Source organism: Rhipicephalus microplus, unplaced genomic scaffold, assembly GCF_043290135.1.
Source record: "Rhipicephalus microplus isolate Deutch F79 unplaced genomic scaffold, USDA_Rmic scaffold_16, whole genome shotgun sequence".
Taxonomy (NCBI): domain Eukaryota; kingdom Metazoa; phylum Arthropoda; class Arachnida; order Ixodida; family Ixodidae; genus Rhipicephalus; species Rhipicephalus microplus.
In genome coordinates this window covers 6147230-6167079 of record NW_027464589.1, presented here as the reverse complement: position 1 = coordinate 6167079, position 19850 = coordinate 6147230, and the positions used below count along the sequence as shown (strand labels likewise).

At 44.3% G+C, this 19850-nt stretch overlaps 1 pseudogene; it reads right to left on the bottom strand.

Moving 5' to 3' along the window:
* Positions 1–356: 356 nt before the first annotated feature.
* LOC119167783 (uncharacterized) lies at positions 357–15193 on the bottom strand (annotated as a pseudogene).
* Between the last annotated feature and the right edge of the window lie 4657 nt (positions 15194–19850).

The window sequence follows — 19850 nt, the reverse complement described above, 5'->3', positions numbered from 1 at the left end:
CCCCAATGAATGACATAAAAACAGAAAACTGTGAATGAACACTATCCCTTGTGTGTACGTCCTACTCTGTATGCTTGACAAGCACAGACAGACCAGCACGTGACCAATTCACAGCTTCATTTCACGCATGCCTGCGTTCATATAAGCATTTACTTTTGTTACAGCTTCCCCAGTGACACTACAAACAGGAATGCATGCATTAAATGCACGAACATTTGACAGCAGAAACCATTCTTCCAATCTGTACACACAGTTTTTACTTTACAGTAGGACGCAGAAATAGCCCAATAAAAGAAGTAAAAAACATATGCTCCCAAAATTATACGCACGAAAGTACATTTTTGCAGCCTGTAATGTTTAAAATAGGATCAAAAGTGTTCAATATGGTGGCTTTTAGGACCATTGCAAACTCTACATTCCATCACTGCTGAGTTTTTAATATTGGCTTTTGCATGTTTGCGAGTCGGCAACACATGGATACTATCTTGTCAACATGGCTTCTAAGTTCTTGTGGTGGCCTTCGTGACAGAATGTTAACCACCTTGATCCTTTGGATACATCTTTCCACATAAATTCGGGGGGAAGCTATTTTATATGTGCGTGCAACTTCTGGAGCAGTGAACTGTTCATTCATGTGAGCAAAAGGGGGAATTTATAAGGCTAACCTTTCGGGATTCTAAGTCATAGCGAATGTGGGGGAAGCCCTTGTCGGCCAACACCAGGTCGTCTTCCTCGAGCAGGTCAAACAGACCACAGTTTGCCGTAATGTAAGTATCACTAGCACGGCCACCAAACACTTCAGATTCATATGAAATTAATCCTGAAGGAGCTACACCAACAAGAAACTTGAGTGTGAAGTTGCTCTTGTAACTGCTCCAGCAGTTCACTTGTTCGCTGACCTCTGGTGGCATTTTGATAGGCACCTCCGTGCAGTCTATGATAACCCTGCACATCGGGTACTTCTCCTTAAAAGACGGGGGCATTGTTTCCTGTACAACCTCGCGCGAAAACCAAACAAGCCAACCTTCAGTCTTGGCACGCAGCAGATCAAGCACAGCATAAAACACACGAGAAACAGTGGTTAGGTGAACACTGAAGAGGGCACCAAGAGCAGCAAATGTGAGTCCATGCTTCATCTTCATCAAAAAAGGAGGAGATGGCTTGCAACGGTGATGTCTGTTGTCCGAGGAGTCCTCATCTGCATTATACATAAAGTGAATTAACACGTATTCACTATTACATCCAAAACTCCACGGAAAGTTTACTGACCACCATATTCATGTTAATTTTTTTCTGCATGACACTGAAGTTGGCAGTGCAGATTTTCAGACTTGTTTGCTATTGGCTGTGAATGATGCCATAGTGCTGGAAGAATAGGGAATGTCCTGTTGTCTTTCATGTATTGTTGTGGCGTAATTTATGCCTGTAGTTGGGAACTTCATACATGGAAACTTAAGTTATCAACAAACAATGAGCAAGTGTGATGGGCTATGACACTATCTTGAGGTTACCATGTCAGTCCAGGAGATTCGCATTTTGTAAAAATAAAAGGGGTTGGACTTACACACTATCAAACAGTCAACATGGTAGCTTTAGTAAACACCTTATTTGACAAGGCCTAAACTGCAAGATGAACAACATATTTGTGCACAAGGCTGATACAAACCATACCAGAGCTAGCATTCTAAGAACTTTGCTAAGGCACGTTGCCGGGCTAGTTGGTTGAGATTCATCATTTTCACTGGTATAGCGCACCACGACAAGGACACACACAAAGGAGAGATGCACACACACACAACGCTACGTGTGTGTGTGCATCTCTCCTTTGTGTGTGTCCTTGTCGTGGTGCGCTGTACCAGTGAAAATGATCATTCCAAGAAGGATTGAAAAGCAGGTAGCTGAGACGCCAGTCAGCTCCTTCAGGGCTTCACCATTTTCCTCACCAGGAGAGAGAGATTCATAGCCGCAGAATGCCTTCGGGGAGAACTCGTGCACATTTGCTGGACCGGTCCTCTTGTCACAGGATTCACTTTGAGGGACAGGGATGTGACTGCACTGAACAGAAGCCTCACAGGCACGACTTTCAAGCAAGCAGCTTAACGCAACAAACGATGCTGTTATGTGAGAGCAGCCTTCTTCCGTCTGTGTTGAATCCTGAACAAATGGGTGGTTCAGACACACATTCATTAGGGCAAAATTTCGAGACACGCTGGGAAGAAAAAAATTACGCTACATACCTCATGCCTCGACAGTTCATTTTCGTCACACTGGGGTGAGACATCTGGTAGTGATTCGTCCACTCCGCAATCATCATTTGATGAAATGGAGCTGTCTACAGGCTCATCTTTACCAACATCCTCATGTAAACTGACACTGCTTGGGCCTGAAATGGCAGGTAAAGCACGAGTCCTTTTTGTCCACCTGGGGATGGAAAACATCAAGATACATGTTTTTCATCTTCCAAAGACAATTACCATTTGTAGCACATATGAGATCAAAAGCAGCCAATTGTTATTTATTATCATACAGCACAAGTGGCTGTTGTTGCTACGATACTTTTGGGTCTGCTAAACGCACAAGCCGCATTCAATGCCTATTTCAATGGATGTGGTGTAAGCATCAATTCTATGTACTGTACACATTTCATTGCAAGTTACAAGGCAGTTTCACAATAGTTTAGTGGTCCCTTTAGAATCATGATTCATGCTCAGCTGCATAATTCATAACCCAGCAGCAGATAGTGATAGGTGATGCAAGAGCAAAAGCAGAAAGCACGTAAACCCTTCAAATTTATTTCTGCTACACTTCATAACATGCGCAATACGCGGCGGACAAATATTAATAAAAAATGCGAGTACTGTTCCTTTATATTTCTGTTGTTTCGTACTCACGCTGTTGGAGACGTACTGATGTAATTCAATACCCAACACGTGTCGCTTTTGAACGATACAGGGAAGAAATCCTGCCAATCATTTAACCATGTGACCATTCCCGTTGGGGCGATAATTCTACAGAGCCAAACGAGCGACAGTTTCAAAAAAAAAAGTTATCGCTCTCGATGCATTCACTGCGCGCGATATCCACGACGTTGCACAAATCGCGCGGCTTTCCAGCTGCTTGTGCAACAGGCTGAAAGCTTCGCACCTTGTACTTATTGTTGAACGCGGAAAAAACCTACTGACCTCTCATAGTGCGACCTCTTGTCCTCAGCGATCACCGAAGCTTCGTGGTACATTGGCGGAAAAATAGCAGGAGCGTACGAAGGAGAAGCTGGATCCGTCGATGACTTTCCGCCAACAAAATGTGCACTGCAGACCCGAGACCACTTTACCGGCTGCCACTCGGTCCGTTTGCACTGTAAAAACACCGGTTCGCTAGCATGGGGCCTAAATTCAAATCGAACTAGCAACAACACGTACTCCATAACCATGCACAGGATCACTTACTTCACACGGCGTACGCTGCAAATCCACCGTTCCCGCTGGTCTACGAGGCATTGTCGCCCCGGAAAACGGAAAAACTTGTTCCAGGAGGGCATTTCTCGTAGCTATTAGCGCAGTTGACGACGCAGCAATTCATGCATGCGTGACATTGGAAAGCTCCTTGACCAGCGTGACACGGCTCCGCTTGTGGAGCGGCTGCTGCACGTATCACGCCACTTCGTTTCGTTCCCTCCCGCGCAGCGGCGCCACCGGCTCAATGCACGTTCCCCATAGTTCTGAAAACATCATCAATCGTACATGTGATTATATAAAATTTCAATTTTTACACAGAATGAATGAATGAATGAATAGACTTTATTTTTAAGTTCGGCAGTTTTACTGGGCGAGGTGGGGGAAGAGGGGATTAACCCCTGTCCCTTTCCACTTTCCGTTGATTATGATAGCGGTGCCTCAGGTAACCGCTCGAAGTCCTTGCACCCGGGCGGCATCTTCAGCTTGCCGGGCGGCCAAAAGCTGGTCGGCCAACGCACTCACTAGCTTGTCACTTGTGAGTGCCGCCTCCCAGCGACAGCACAGCTGAGGCCGCCGATCGGCAACAGTGACCGCAGCCGCGGCGAAGGCCGGCCCCTGCCCTCGCGCGGTGGTGGCAGCAGCTATTGGCCTCGGATTTCGTCCCTGCCTAACATGCGTCGCGATGGGAGCGGTGGCAGAGACGTTAACTTATTCAGCACACTCCCAAAGCATGTGCTGCAGTGTGGCCCTTTCCCCGCACGCTTTACACGCGTCCGTCAGGTATGGGTGAGGATAACACAGGCGTAGGATCACCGGGCTGGGTTACGCATTTGTTATAATAACCTCAGAGTTACGGCCTGTTTTTTGTCCAATTTGTTGTGTGGTGGTGGATATTTGCGTCTGTAATGTTGTGTAATGTCGTTGAATGTGGCCAGGCGATCACCCCACGACCATGCCAGTTGTTGTTGAGTGGATAGTGCCATCACCCCGCTCTCGGAAAAGAAGGCGGCCAGCGAATCGGCCGCGGCTCGGTGAGTGAGATCTCGAGCCGCGGTGTGGGCCGCCTGGTTACCTGCGAGCAAGAAGCTGGTGTGAACGGGGTCCACAGAAGAAAGATATGCGCATGTTCAGTTTTGAGAAACGAGGACGACGACACCGAGGCCATCACTCCTCGAAGCTCGCCGCCGTCCTTGTAGCCATTACTTGATTGTAGTATCCGGGCCACCAGACACGAGATGCGACCGCGCGCGAAGCCACGGACGGCAGCTTGCTAGTTACTGATCATGACCGCAGCCTCCGGTGCTGCGACCAGTGTAAGTGTAATCGCCGCCTCTGTGTGTCCCGTATGCACCATGGCGCTCGCGAGGCATTTGCTTGTCATAGGGACAATTGGTTTCATAAATACAAGTCATGGGGACAATTGGTGTCAGAAAGACATGGTTAAAAAGACTGCAAAGTGTTCAGAATGTGGGGTGGGTTTGAAAGTGGACCCAAGTGTAGAAGCGGATGCACAAGAGGCTGGCGCGAAGTGCAGGCAATGTGAGGTCAAGAAAAAATGGAGAAAATTATGGTTGCCCAGAGTGACCTGCTGATGAGAATCACCGAGCTCGAGACTGCGTTGGCGACAGAGCTAAAGAAAACGAGGTCTATGGGAGAAAGACTGAAGTCCACCGAGGAAGCACTAGCCAAGGTGAACAGAGTAGTGGCCTACGGAGAGAACAGTTCGGAACCGGCAACCAGAACCGCGGAGAAGAAAGAGCAAGCAAGTTTAGAAAAAACAGGTTCAGCCGGTTCAATTGTCGCAAGGCCCAGCTTCAGTGAAGTAGTGGTGGGGCTGGGAGGAAATAAAGCAGCCGGCGTCACAGGTGCAAGTAACCCCAAGGTGCAGGACACTCCAGCTGAAAAGTCAAGGTATGTGATAATCGCTTGGGACTCGAATTTAAATCGATGCACAGAAGCCATCAAAGAGAGGGTAAGAGGTGACAAGAGGGTTGCAGTAGAGGCGTTCCCAGGACACAAGCTGGAAGCAGTCATGAGGCAAGCGAGTGCAAAACTCAAAACTACAGCTGATTGACGACACCTCGTGATAACTTCAGGCGGTTTAAACGATGTCTTAAATGAAGATACAGCAGGACTAGCAACCACGCTGGCAAAAGGCGTCGATGACATCCGCACCACTTTTCCTCAGGTACAGGTAGTGATATGCACGATACCGGAGGTACCGGTACGTGATAGCAACTTGCAAAGAGCGGTTGTCAACGCAAACCAAGAGATATGGCAAATGAGTTGAGAAAGGGCTTTGAGGTGGTAAAAATAAACAGAGAAGTGAATAGGTGGGGTGGCTTTCAACTGGACAAAATTCACATCGATGGGCGGCTAGGTCATGAGGTAGATTGGCGACTTGCAGGACGCGCAGTAGCTTTTTTGGGGGGGAAAGCGGGCTCTTCGGGGTGCAGGATAGCTAGTAACAAGGAAAGCAACAAGGGAGACTCTTCGACAGGTGGTATGGACAGATACGATTCAAAAGCGGCACCAGTATTTAAGATAGGTAGAGTCCGGGGCAGAAATAGACGTAGCCACAAGCACGGAGCCAATTCAGAAATAGGGTATATTAACATTGAGGGTGGTAGGAACAGGCTGAAGTGGGAAGAGGTAGAAGAACAGCTAAGGGAGGAGAGGCCGATGGTATATGGTTTTGTAGAAACACATCTCGGGGACATCGAACAACCTCCTAACAATCCTGACGACGCGTGACGATATTGTAATAGAACAGAAGGCAGCAGAAAGGTGGGTGTTGTTGGGGCATTCATTCATAAAAGTACAGACTGGCAAAGGGTCAAGCAGGAGTGCAAGGAACATTTATGGCTAAAAAAGCAAGTGGTAGGGCAAATGACACTCCTTGGTTTGGTGTACTTGTTGACGGGAGCAAAAGCCAAAGAGGAAACCAGGCAATGGTAGAGTGTATATCAAATGACATTCAGGAATTAGGAGGAGAGCGCGAGATAATAATACTAGGAGATATAAATGCGCACATAGTAGATATAGATGAGTATACCGACCCGACAGGCAAAATGATCATGGATATAAGTGAAAGACATGATTTGATAATTTGCAACAATACCGCGAAGTGTGAAGGGCAAATAACATGGGAGGTAGGAAGGTTGCAGTTAACGATAGATTACGCATTGATGTCAGTATGTATGATAAGCTCGGAGGTATGCACATAGATGAAGGTGGCTCCAAAAGTCTGGGTAGTGATCACAAACGTTTCAAGCTAGGTTTTGGAAGAGCAGTGAAAGTGGGAAGGAGACAAGATGAGCAACTACAGGAAAATTTTATTGAGAAAGGCAAATTGAAATAGCCACTAAACAAATTGAGAAAGTAATCAGTGAGGATCAATCAATCAATCAATCAATCAATCAATGAAGCTTTATTTTCATAAATAGATATATGCAATTACAGGGATTATTTGGACCGATAGCCTAAAGTGGCTAGTGGACGGTCCAATACAATGTGCAACATAAAAAAGTGTACAGGTCAGCTCTGAGGTAACAACATAAAAAAAACAATCATGTGATACAGATAACACAGTAATACATTTTTTCTTGCAGATATGCATACTTATTAGCTTGCAGCTAGTTTCTATACATAGGCACTTATTAAAAAAATACAATGAAAATCGAATCACACACACATGCTTACATGTCTTGACTCCACAGAAAAAATGATTTACATGCCATGCTGAAATTACGTGCCGTTTTAATCTCTAGGGGGACCGTGTTCCATATTTTTGTTCCACTAAACTGTATCAGTCTTTCTCCGTAAACATTAAAGCATTTGGGCAGATTGAAATTACCATTCGAAGCATGTCGCGTATTGCGTTTAGGAATTGAAAAAAGATCAGCAGGCAAAGGTGAATTTCGATTAATTATGTTATTTACTGAAACAGCAATTTTGTAGTCACGCAACATCGGAACCGAGAGAATGCGTTGTGATTGGAAAATATTACTTACTGATTCACCTTGGCTTATGATTTTCAGTGTACGCTTTTGAAGTCGTTCAAGAGTTTTTAGATAACTGTTGTACGTCACACACCACGATTCCAGACAGTAACCTATGTGACAATGACACAATGAAAAGTAGAGTGTGCGGAGTATAGCTTGTGGAAAATATTGGCGAGCTTTTATTAGAGAATAGCAGCCATAGGCTAGCTTTGCGCACACACTTTGTACTTGCTCATGCCAGTGTAAGTGTTCATCAAAAGTGACGCCTAAATATTTAAAACAAGGAACTTGTTGAATAGGAGTGTTGTTTATTGTTAGGTTAAGAGATTCAGCGTCAATATGTTTCCTACGAGAGTGAAACACCATATACTTTGTTTTAGTACAGTTAACTGTCAGCTGATTCCTGGCAAACCATTCCGAAATGTTCGATAAATCGGTCATCGCGTCATTTTGTAAATCTGCTAAGGAGTGTCCTGTGAAAACTAAAACAGTGTCGTCCGCGTACATCAGTGCCCTTGACCTTTGTAGGGATCGCGGGACATCATTAATATAAAGAGAGAACAATATAGGGCCCAAAACTGAACCCTGTGGCACCCCGCATTTAATATAACCGTAGGATGATTTGATGTCACCAATGACTACCTTTTGTTTGCGTGCCGATAGATAACTAGAAAAAAAATCAAGCGAGTTACCTTTTATCCCATAAGAATGCATTTTTTCCAGTAAAATGGAATGACTAATCGCATCAAATGCCTTTCGTATGTCTAAAAATACTGCTATTGCTATGTTGTTTTCATGTAGCGCGGAATTAATATATTGCGTAAGCATCGAAACAGCAGTTGAAGTGGACCTGTTTGCAACAAAGCCGTGTTGCTGGGGACAAAGTACATTCTGTTCACCCAGGAAGCGCCTTAATTGCGACGAAATTAGTTTTTCAAGCGTAGTGTTAATACTACTCAGAACAGATATTGGTCTGTAGCTGTCCGGAAGATTCCGATCACCAGATTTGTACACTGGTATTACTTTGGCGGTCTTAAGTATACTAGGATAAGTTTTAGAGGAAAATGCATGATTAAATATATGGCATAAGGGACCACACAATACATCAATATTCTCCTTTAAAATCCTTGATGATATGGCGTCATGTCCAGCTGCCTTGTTCCCTGGTAACTTATTAATTACTTGTCGGATGTCATCCTCAGTTACATCACATAAATCAAAATTATTGGTAACAGTACAGGGTGCATTTAAATTCTGCATATGAGTAGGGAACTTCCTCGCAAGGCTGAGACCAATATTAGTAAAGTAATCGTTAAAGTTGTCGGCCACTTCACGAGTTGGATTATCAGGTGTAATGCGTTCTTTGCTACCCATGCCAGTGACGTCTTTAACAATCTGCCATATTTTCTTCGTGTTACCATCATTTTTTTTCACTAGGTTGGTATAGTAGCACTTCTTGGATTTTCTTATCATTGCTACTGACTTGTTTCTGTAAAGCTTAAAATTTTGATGGTAGTATTCATTGCTCCTGTTATTTTTCCATTTGTCGTAGTAAAAATCTTTCAGCTTCAAAACCTCAAGTATATTTCTATTCATCCATGGACATATGGCATGGTCATAATTTCGGCGCGAACAGCTACGCGTTGATCGTTCAATGACATCCATAATGCATTTTACAATGTTATCACACTCGACGTCCACGTCTTCATCATAGAGGGCATCAAAATTCGTTCCTTGTAGTAGTTTTTGCACGGAATTATAGTCGACACGTGTTGTTCGTTTAATGGCAGGTATGGCAGGAGCACAAATGTATTTCTGGGGTAAAAATAGAAAGGTGGGATTGTGATCCGCAATAGCAACAGCGTATACGCCTGCCGATACATCCAGGTCAGCGTTACACAACACGTGATCAATAATCGACTCCGAGTGGTCTGTTATGCGAGTGGGTGATGAAATAACATTTCTCAGATTAACTGATTGTAGCAAAAACACGTAATCATCACATGTATCTCCAGACACGTCTATGTTAATATCACCGCAGACAATAATAGGCGCTTTAGAGGCCACAATGGGTATCATGGTACTTTCCATCACAGTAATGAAATCAGCCACACTGGAAATTGGTGGACGATATATTACACCGATGATGACACCATTCTGAAGATGAATAAAAAGAGTCTCTGCCGATGAACTGCAGCATGAGCTATTGCTAAGGTGAACGAAACTAAAGCAGTCTTTGATAAATAGCGCCACACCCCCTCCTCGTGTAGCACTGTTTCTAGCTTGCGAAAGCATGACGTAGCCGGGTAAATGAACTGATTCGCTTTCTCGAAGCCAAGTTTCAGTTATAGCGATGACATCATATTTAAACGAGTGCTGTGATAAGTACGAAAGCAGATGATCGAAGTTCTTTTTTATGCTGCGAATATTACAATGTAATACTGCGAAATGATCCTGCTGCAGCCATATGTTTTCAACCTCAGAAAAAGAAAACGCCATTTAAAAGTATAGGAAACTCCAGGTTACAGAAACAAGCAGGCAATCCTCAAACAACTTTGGAAAGATCCTCAGCACATGTGACGTGAAGCACACGTGAATTATCCGCCTTCCGCATCAAAATCTTTCCACCAGTTACCCAGGTGTACTTCCACTTTTTTTCCCGCTTTGTCTTTAGAGCGGCTGTTAGCAATTCCTTGTTTGCCGGACACAAGTGCTCATTTATGTACACTGGAGATGCGATGCCCTGAAAACCTAAAGCTGTCGTGTTAAGTCGTTGCTTCTTAGCAGTCTTCAGAACATTATCTTTCACAGCTCTCGAAAGAAGATGTTAGGTGTTGAAGATGAAAGATGTTAGGTGTTGACGCGTTCCTTGATGGCACTCGGTGCACGACGTCTATATCTGTTTCTTTGATTTCAACTTTCAGGTAGCTGGCAAGCTGTTGCATTGTGGAGACCAAGTTTTCCCCCTCCATCACAGGAACTCCCTTTATTTCTAGGTTATTCTGTCTACTATATTGTTGCTGAGCAGTGAGTTCCTGTTTTATTTCCTTAATATTCTTGACGAGGCGACTGTTTTCGCTTTTAATCGCGTGGTTTTCTGCTCGCACCGCAGCAAGTTCTTTCTTTGTTTCGCCAAGTTCCACCCTGAATTGCTCAAATTGCTCATTCATGAAGTTGATTGACTGTCTAAGAGTTTGTAGTTCGCCTTCAATAACCTTTGTGATGTCTTTCTTTAGCTCATCATGTTTGGTATCAATTCTAGCAGAAAAATCTGACAAGGCCTTAACTAGTTCCTTCACAGTAGTGGGCGGCTTATCACCCATAATACCCGTCATTCCCTGAGCAGTCCAGGAACAAAGAAGCCAAAGTACAAGTCGTTCACGTACCTGCGTAAAGCAAGGTAAATTTTTAGCTGTCGTTCAGCCTCGTTGCTGCCTGGACTGCCCGTGAAATGACGGCTGACCCTCGCTGGAGCGGTGGTTTTATAGCAGAGCTGTGACGTATTTCAGGGGGCGTTGTTCCCGGTTCTGCCCACTTGATTCCTAGTAGCGCTGACCGCTTCCGAAGACACCTTGCCCGCTTCCACCACCAGCGTTCTCTTACGGGCGCTGCGTTCTTGTAAATGCTACGGCTCTCTTGCTGCCTGGACTGCCCGTGAAATGACGGCTGATCCTCGCTGCCACCTGTTTAGGATAATAAAACGGTGTAGACATACACGAATCTAATTAGACTGTTTGAACTAGAGCTTGCTAAGGAACGCGACAAGTCACCCCAGAAAAGAAGAGAGAAACCCAAAGTTGGTGGGATGAGGCAGTTAAAAGAGCCATAGCAAAACGTCAGGAAGCCTCTAGGGAACACTGACATGCTAAGCAGCGGGGTGAACGGACAGATAATGTTGAATGAAAATGGGAAGTCTTTCTAAGCCGTAGAAGGGATGCATCCGTTCTCATCAATGAAAAGATTAAAAGAAATGGCGCTCAGTGACTGGCAGAAGTACATAAGAAAGATAGAAAGGCAGCTGCGAAATTTTGGAACCATCTAAACTCCCTAAGAAATGAGACGAGCCTAGAGCAGAGGTTTAAAACTACAGCCCAAGGTGCTAGGCTAGAAGGGTATGAAGCTATTGAATATATAAAAACAAGGTTGACAGAAAATTTTCAACAGAGAAGTGCTTTATGCACCACAATAGACAAGAATGAATCAAGTTGTGCAATGGCTCAATTTTCACAACGAGAGTCGCAAAGGGCTGAGAAAAGGGTTCCTAGTAGTACTTCAGCAGGCCCAGATGGCATTCCAATTATGCTGATAAAGACATTAGGTCCGAAGTCTAAGCAGGCTTTGAGAGAGGCCGTGAGCAAAATAATAATCGATGGTGAATTTCCCGATGGATGGAAACTTAGCAGGATGAGCATGATCTATAAAGGAAAAGGGGACAAAGCTGGCGTAAACAACTACCGTCCTATAACAGTGACATAAGCGGTATACAGGCTGGCGATGCATGTTATAAAGGAAAGATTACAGGCATAGATAGAGGATGAGGGGGCGCTGGGGGAACTGCAGAATGGGTTTCGGAAACACAGGAGGTTGGAAGACAATCTGTTCTGACTGGCTCAGTGCAATGAAATAGCGGAAAAGGAACACAGGCCCCTGTGGCTAGCATTTTTGGATATCAAGGGAGCGTACGATAGCGTGGAAGATGTAGTCACTAATCTTTTAAGAGATATCTATAAAGGTAACAAGGTAGTTATAAAGTGGGAAAAACAGGTATGCAGCCCTGCAGAGGTAAAACGGGGGCTTAGGCAGGGGTGTCCCCTGTCACCCTCATTATTCATGATGTACTTAGAAGGATTAGAGGGAAGTAGACTGGGCTTCAATCTCTCTTTCGTCAAACAAGGAAAACTCATTGAACAGGCACTACCAGCATTGATAAACGCAGATGATATAGTGCCAATAGCCGACAACAAGGAATTTTTGCAGAGATTGATGGACATCTGCAGTAATGAGAGAGATAGGTTAGATTTCAGATTCAGTAAGGAAAAATCAGCAGTCATGATTTTTATTGACAATGAAGGTAGTGAGCTTAGAATACAGGAGGTCACGCTAAAGATAACAGATAAATACAAATATCTGGGCGTATGGATAAGCAGTGGGGCCGAGTACATAAGGGAACACGAAATATACGTGACGACTAAAGGTAACAGGAATGCAGAGATGATGAAAAACAGGGTACTGTAGAATTACAATAAGTATGATGTTGTGAGAGGAATATAGAAAGGGGTCAGGGTTCCTGGTCTGACGTTCGGCGATGCGGTCTTGTGCATGAGATCAGAAGTTCAAGCAAGATTAGAAATTAAGCAACGTGAAATAGGTAGGCTTGCCTTAGGAGCTCACGGGAATACACCAAACCAGGGGGTACAAGGGGATATGGGATGAACATCACTTGAGGGCAGGGAAGCTAGCAGCAAAATAGAACTTGAGAAGGGATTGAGAAAAATGGGGGAGGAGCATTGGGCTAGAAAGGTATTCAGCTACTTGTACATGAAGAATGTCGATACAAAATGGAGGAAGCGAACCAGAGAATTGACTGGTAAATACTTAGAAAACAGCAGGGGGCCAAACTAAAAAGAATTATCGGTTAAAAAGAAGGTGAAGAAAGCTGAGACCGATATGTGGAGAATTGGCATGATTAAGAAGTCCGCACTAGAAATCTATCAACCTTTAAACAGGAAATTGCCAAGGAAAGGATCTATGATAATACTCGGGGTAGTTCTCTACTGTTTGAGGCCAGGACGGGAGTGTTGCAAACCAAGACATATCGGGCCAAATACGAAGGGGTAGACACAGTATGCAGTGCGTGTGGAGAGGAAGACGAAACTGCTGACCACTTCATAATGTTCTGTAAAGGGCTTCACCCTATAGTTCAAGATGATGGCACAGAGTTTTTCAAAGCACTGGAGTTTAAGAATAAGATTTATTTGATCTTGACAACTTCAAGAAAGGTACAGGAGCTAAAGGCGAACAACGCCTGACAGGGGCCCCGGTACCCGTAACATGTTACAACATCATATTACATGGTATAATAGTAGTTCATTGGCAGTAAACAAAAATATAAAAAAAAATCGTTACACATTTGATATACAATGCGTTAGGAATACAAAGTCTTTCGCATTCGTACGTCCACATAGTTACTGTGCTATTTTTTTTTTTAATAGACAGAGGCATAAGATAACAAAAGGAGTATTGATATCAGCACACAATCAAGCTCAATCAAACGCATGGAATGCAATAGTATACATAGATACATACATATACATCCATATATATATACATATATATATATACATACACACATATATACACATACACACATATATACATACACACATATACATACATACACACACACATACACACACATATATACACACATATATACACCTACATACACATATATACACACATATATATACACACATATACATACACATATATACACATACACATATATACACACATACACACACATATACCCACACACACATGTGTTGCAATAGTCATTCTCTCAAAGCCTGTGCAAGTAACAGTTCCTTCACCTTATTTTTAAATGCATTTCTAGTCGTGAAGAATTCAATATGACCTTCTAGCTTATTCAGGATCATAAGTACTTGGTGGCTGGTTGTTTGTGTACCATAGTTAGTCCTGGTTTTTAATGTTCGTCTTCTCTTCAGTCTCATGTCGTATGGGACTTCATTACTGCTGCTGTCGTCTAGATATAGTGCATTGGAATGTATATACTGCAGTAGTTTGAAGTCATAAACTTTGTTTGCTTGAAGCATTTGATATTTTAAAAATAACGGTGACGTGCTTAATTGGTACCATGGCCCCTGATAACTTTCATAAATGCGCAGTATCATTTTTTGTAGACGAATAATCCTATTGTAGTTGGTTTTTGTAGTGGTACCCCAGACCAGTATTCCGTAGCATAGTCTAGAGTAGAACAATGAATTATATAGGTTTTGCTTCAACCAGATAGGTATCAAGGGTGCAATTTTAGGGACAGGGAGGGCAAAATAGACTTTAAGCGGGTAAAATTCACTAGAAGGAGGTTATCTGATTGGTGGATAAAGTCAAGGCACGAGTGAAAATTAAACGCTTCACTGCAAGGTGCGGGTCCTCAACCTCATAGGAGAGAGAAATAAATCTACTTGTTGGTTGATTAAGTATTACAGGTTGGTGGTGCTAGCCACCGCCCGATTTAAAGGGTACAGCCATATCCATCCATCCACCTACCCATCCTGTGCGATTCACAATGGCGATAACGTGAGCGCGCCTTCCCTCTGGGTATCGCGCGGCGTCCATGTACACCGCTTCGTCGCTGTTGCCATGGGTTCTTTGGAGGTCACTCGCTCTTTTTTTTTGCGGCGCCCGACGTGGTGTGTCGGGTGCATGTTCCTGGGGAGCTGTGGGACGATGAGATAGTCGCGAACCGCGATAGTAACCTTAGTCCTCTCCCCACAATGCGTGTGGTATGTTATACCTAGAGATTCGAGGATGCGCCGGCCCGTCTGGGACTTGGACAATCGCTCGTATTCCACAATGTCACAAAACACCTACCAGTTTGTTGTGCGCCTCGATCAGTTTGTCCAGAGTGTTGTGCAGACCCAGCTCGAAGAACATGTCGGTGGTCGTGTTGACAGGTATGCCAACCGCCCTCTTGAATGCCTTGCGAATCATGCAGTTGACCTTGTTCCATTCGGACGCCAGCCATTTTAGATAAGGGACGACGAACGTTGTGCGACTGATCGCGTACGCCTGTACGAGGAGGATCGCACAGCTTTCCCGCATACCGCTACGTCTGTCTCACCGTTGTGACCGTTGGCCTGCAGATGTAGTCCCAATAACTTTATGTTCTCTACGCTCGGTATGGGAACGCCATCCGCAGTTATTACTCTGATTTCTGATTTCCCTCCACCGAGATGGACGGTTTTGCGGCCCCTTCTCGTGGGTCTGTATTATCAATTAGCCGCCGAAAATTCGAGACACGTACCTCTCATAAATTCCTGCACCGCGTCTGTTTGAAAAGGACGCGCCAAGATGTATATTTGGCCTGAGCAGTCGCAAATGGTTATATTTGTTTGAAGCACAAGTGGCCTGTGCATGCATTCATTTCGTATCATGTAATGCTCTTCTGCTCACGCTGGCTTTACAGCAGTGCTTTCGCGATGCAGTGAAGCTTAATCATCCTTTAGTAATTGTCCTTTTGTCTCTCTGAAACGGACGTGCCAAGATGCATATTTGGCATGAGCAGTCGCAAATGCTTATATTTGTTTGATGCACAAGTGGCCTGTGCATGCACTCATTTGGCATCATGTAATGCTCTTCTGTCAACGTTGGCTTTACTGCAGTGCTTTCGCGATGCAGTGAAGCTTAATCAATTTTTTAGTAATTGTCCTTTTGTCTCCCTGAAACGGACGTGCCAAGATGCATATTTGGCACGAGCAGTCGCGAATGCTTATGATTGTTTGATGCACAAGTGGCCTGTACATGCATTCATTTCATATCATGTAATGCTCCTCTGCTCACGCTGACTTTACCGCAGTGCTTTCGCGATGCAGTGAAGCTTAATCATTTTTTGTCTCCCTGAAACGGACGTGCAGAGATGCATATTTGGCATGAGCAGTCACGAATGCTTAGATTTGTTTGATGCACAAGTGGCCTGTGCATGCATTCATTTCGTATCATGTAATGCTCTTCTGCTCACGCTGGTTTTACCGCAGTGCTTTCGCGATGAAGTGAAGCTTAATCGTCTTTTAGTAATTGTCCTTTTGTCTCCCTGAAACGGACGCGCCAAGATGCATATTTGGCTTGAGGAGTCGCAAATGCTTATATTTGTTTGATGCACAAGTGGCCTGTGCATGCATTCATTTCGCATCATGTAATGCTCTTCTGTCAACGTTGGCTTTACTGCAGTGCTTTTGCAATGCCGGGAAGCTTGACCATACTTGCTTGTACGTGTATTGCGACTTATCGAAGTTTTGTAATAGCTCAACTGTTGATACTAGAAGTGATGCATTCCATGTGAAGGTTTCATACTAAACTTCGAGGATTCATGTTTTTATAAAGTTTTCAAAATATTACTGTAAAGTCGAGTTGAAACCTATGCATTCTTGGAAAACGGCCACGAACACGATGGAGACACGAGATGAGAAAGAAAGTACTTTGCCTTTGTCTTGTGCCTCCGTCGTTTTCACGCTCATTTTCAAAGTATCTATCAAAATGCTGACAACGCTGTTTCACTGCCAGCAACCTTTGGTGTGCAAGAAAGGGAGCTAAATTTTTTCTCAGCCTGTAAACGAAGCATTCGTGGCTACTGAATGTGAGATAAATAAAATACCAAAATTCAGAATGACCATTTGATATTGATAACAGGTGCTCATAGCAGCAATTTTTTTGCTGTGCACTTGAATTCCTGTCTCATGTAATGCTATGGTCTGTGAATACACAATGACACTACTACAACCAAAACAATTTTACTAACATTTATTTGTAAAATAACTGCTACAACATAGAATTCTCATCCCCTTCTTAGTAGTGCATAATTTAGCTGGAAAAAGACGGCATCATTCAACGTCCTGACGACTTGACAACAGGGTGAGTCGACAATGTACTGGACCTGTACGAGATGAGGAAAACAGACGAAAAAACGACAGATAAATCAAAGAGCATAAAAAATGCCACCTGAAACTTTCAGCTTGCCCACCGCAGCAGTGAAATGACTCCTGTTGTCATATGTATTTTTTGCCTGTTGGTCTGCGGCCACAAGTGCCAGTCTTGTTTATTGAAGCTGCTTAGCATCACTTCATTGCAGGACTTTTCTCTATTCGCCACCCGAAAACGCGCTCTGTAGCAGTCGGGCTCCACGTAGAGACTTGTGGCAGAGTGCCGTTAATGTGGGCAATATATACACAAACTTTGGTTGCTTAACTTGTAGCAAACTCATTGTGAGCGAATATTATCATTGAATTCATAAAATATTTGAAAGTAATATAACACAATATGCTGAGGCTTTAAAACATTGCAAACTCAACCTGCCCACATTAACAATCCCAGTGCGGCATGCAAGAACTGCTTGCATAATCTTGAACCAACTAAATCATTTTGATATATTGACAGGTTTTCAAAAATGACTATTTTCGAAAATTTGACATTCCTATTTTCCTCCTAAAGGGCAAGTTACTGTTGCTGAAAAGAAAAAAAGCAAATCATATACAATATCTGATACTTTTTTTTGGAGTTTACTGCTGCACATGGTAAAAGGCTGCATGCATGAGTGTTTGTTCTGTGCCCTTCATGGTATTATTTCCGAAATCCTTATTCAGTTGACATTTAGCGATCAGCCTATGAATTTTCTTGTTTTTTTTATTTTTCATTCCTTGCATTGGATATGAATATCTTTTAGTTAAGGGAAATTTGCTGAACGAAGGAAAAGTTTTCTTTTTTTAGTGAAAAAAAAACAGAACAGAGCAAAAACTAGTCCTAGAACTTTTATGGAAGAGACAGGCTTGAGGTGATGAGAAGTCAATAAAGAAGCATTGCCACAGAAAGGATTGTCTCAACAAAGGAATTTGGTTCGTCGGGGTAACGTACATTTGGCAATGTTTTATGTACTCTTAGAAACGCTCCACCACTTGCAACAAGGGACAAAAATAAGGTGGGGCTTGCAGAAAGTTAACTCATCACATAACCAGAAATTTTGACCCAGGACAAGAAAAGGAACAAAGACGAGTGCTCACTTTCAACAAGATTTATCTTGAAGAGCAAACATATATATTATAATGTAAATGCAAGGTCACAAGCGGTATCAGCGTCGGTACAGAAGCAGCAAGAGCTAGCCGGATGTACGGGCAGCGTCGCAGCAGCAACCATGCAGGCACTCCTATCTCGTGCCTCGCGCCCACATGTCGATGTCGCTGCAGTAGTGGGCATTCCTCTTCACTACACTTCCTCCTCTGTCGGAAAAGGAGCCATCCAGGCGACTCACGGTGAACAGAGTACGAGCGGGTCGTAATAAGGTTTCAGCCACTGTACGTGAACAATTTCACATCTCCGAAAGCGCTGGTCTGTGGATGGCGTAACAGGTTCGACGATGTAGTTAACTGGTGAAGTCTGCGAGACAATGCGGCAGGGTCCCTGGTATTTTGAAAAAAACTTCGAGGAAAGCCCTGTAGGCACAGCGGGAACCCAAAGCCACACAAGAGTGTCCGGAACAAAGTTAGGGTACGGGTGGTTATCGTCACGCCGAGATTTTTGTCTCCATTGGTCGATGGTTGTGAACGACTGGGCGAGCTTACGGCATTCCTCGGCGCGGCGGGCAGCTTCAGAGATGGGCGTAGACTCGGAGGAATCGGGGTGGTAGGGCAGAATGGTATCTAGTGTGGTGGAAGTGTCTCGGCCATATAACAGGAAAAATGGTGAAAAGCCCGTAGTCGCCTGTGGAGCAGTATTGTAGGCGTATGTCACAAAAGGCAGAATGAGGTCCCAGTCGGAGTGGTCTGAGGCAACATACTTTGATATCATATCCCCTAGGGTACGGTTGAATCTTTCCGTCAATCCATTCGTCTGCGGATGGTAGGCTGTGGTAGTCCGGTGAATAATACGGCATTCCGCAAGGAGTGCGTTGACGACTTCAGAGAGGAACACACGTCCTCTGTCGCTGAGAAGTTCGCGCGGTGCGCCGTAACGGAGAATGAAGTGCCGCAAGAGAAAAGAAGATACGTCGCGTGCTGTGGCAGCAGGCAAAGCGGCTGTTTCTGCGTATCGCGTCAGATAGTCGACAGCGACAACAATCCAACGGTTTCCGGAAGCCGTGAATGGAAGAGGCCCGTACAGATCGATCCCAATGCGGTCAAAAGGCCTGGCTGGGCAAGGAATTGGCTGGATCGGTTTAGAGGTATGATGAGGCAGAGCTTTCCGTCGTTGGCACTGCGGGCATGACTGAATGTACTTGCGCAAAAAGGTGTACATGCCTCGCCAATAAAACCGGGAGGAAAGCCGAGCGTATGTTTTGAAGATGCCCGCATGTGCGCACTGAGGGTCAGTGTGGAAAGCTGAACATATTGCAGCACGAAGATGGCGAGGTATGACGAGTAACCACTTTCGGCCGTCGGACTTGTAGTTCCTCCGAAAAAGGAGGCTATCGCGGACCTCAAAGTGAGCCGCTTGACGGCGCAACGTTCGAGAAGATGGAGAAATCGACGGGTCTGAAAGGAATCGCAGAAGAGTGCTGATCCAGTCATCCTTACGTTGCTCAGACGCCATGTCACAGTTATCTGGGAACGCAACCATTTCGTCCACAGCAGATAAACATGCAGAGCTTTCAGCGGACATAGGT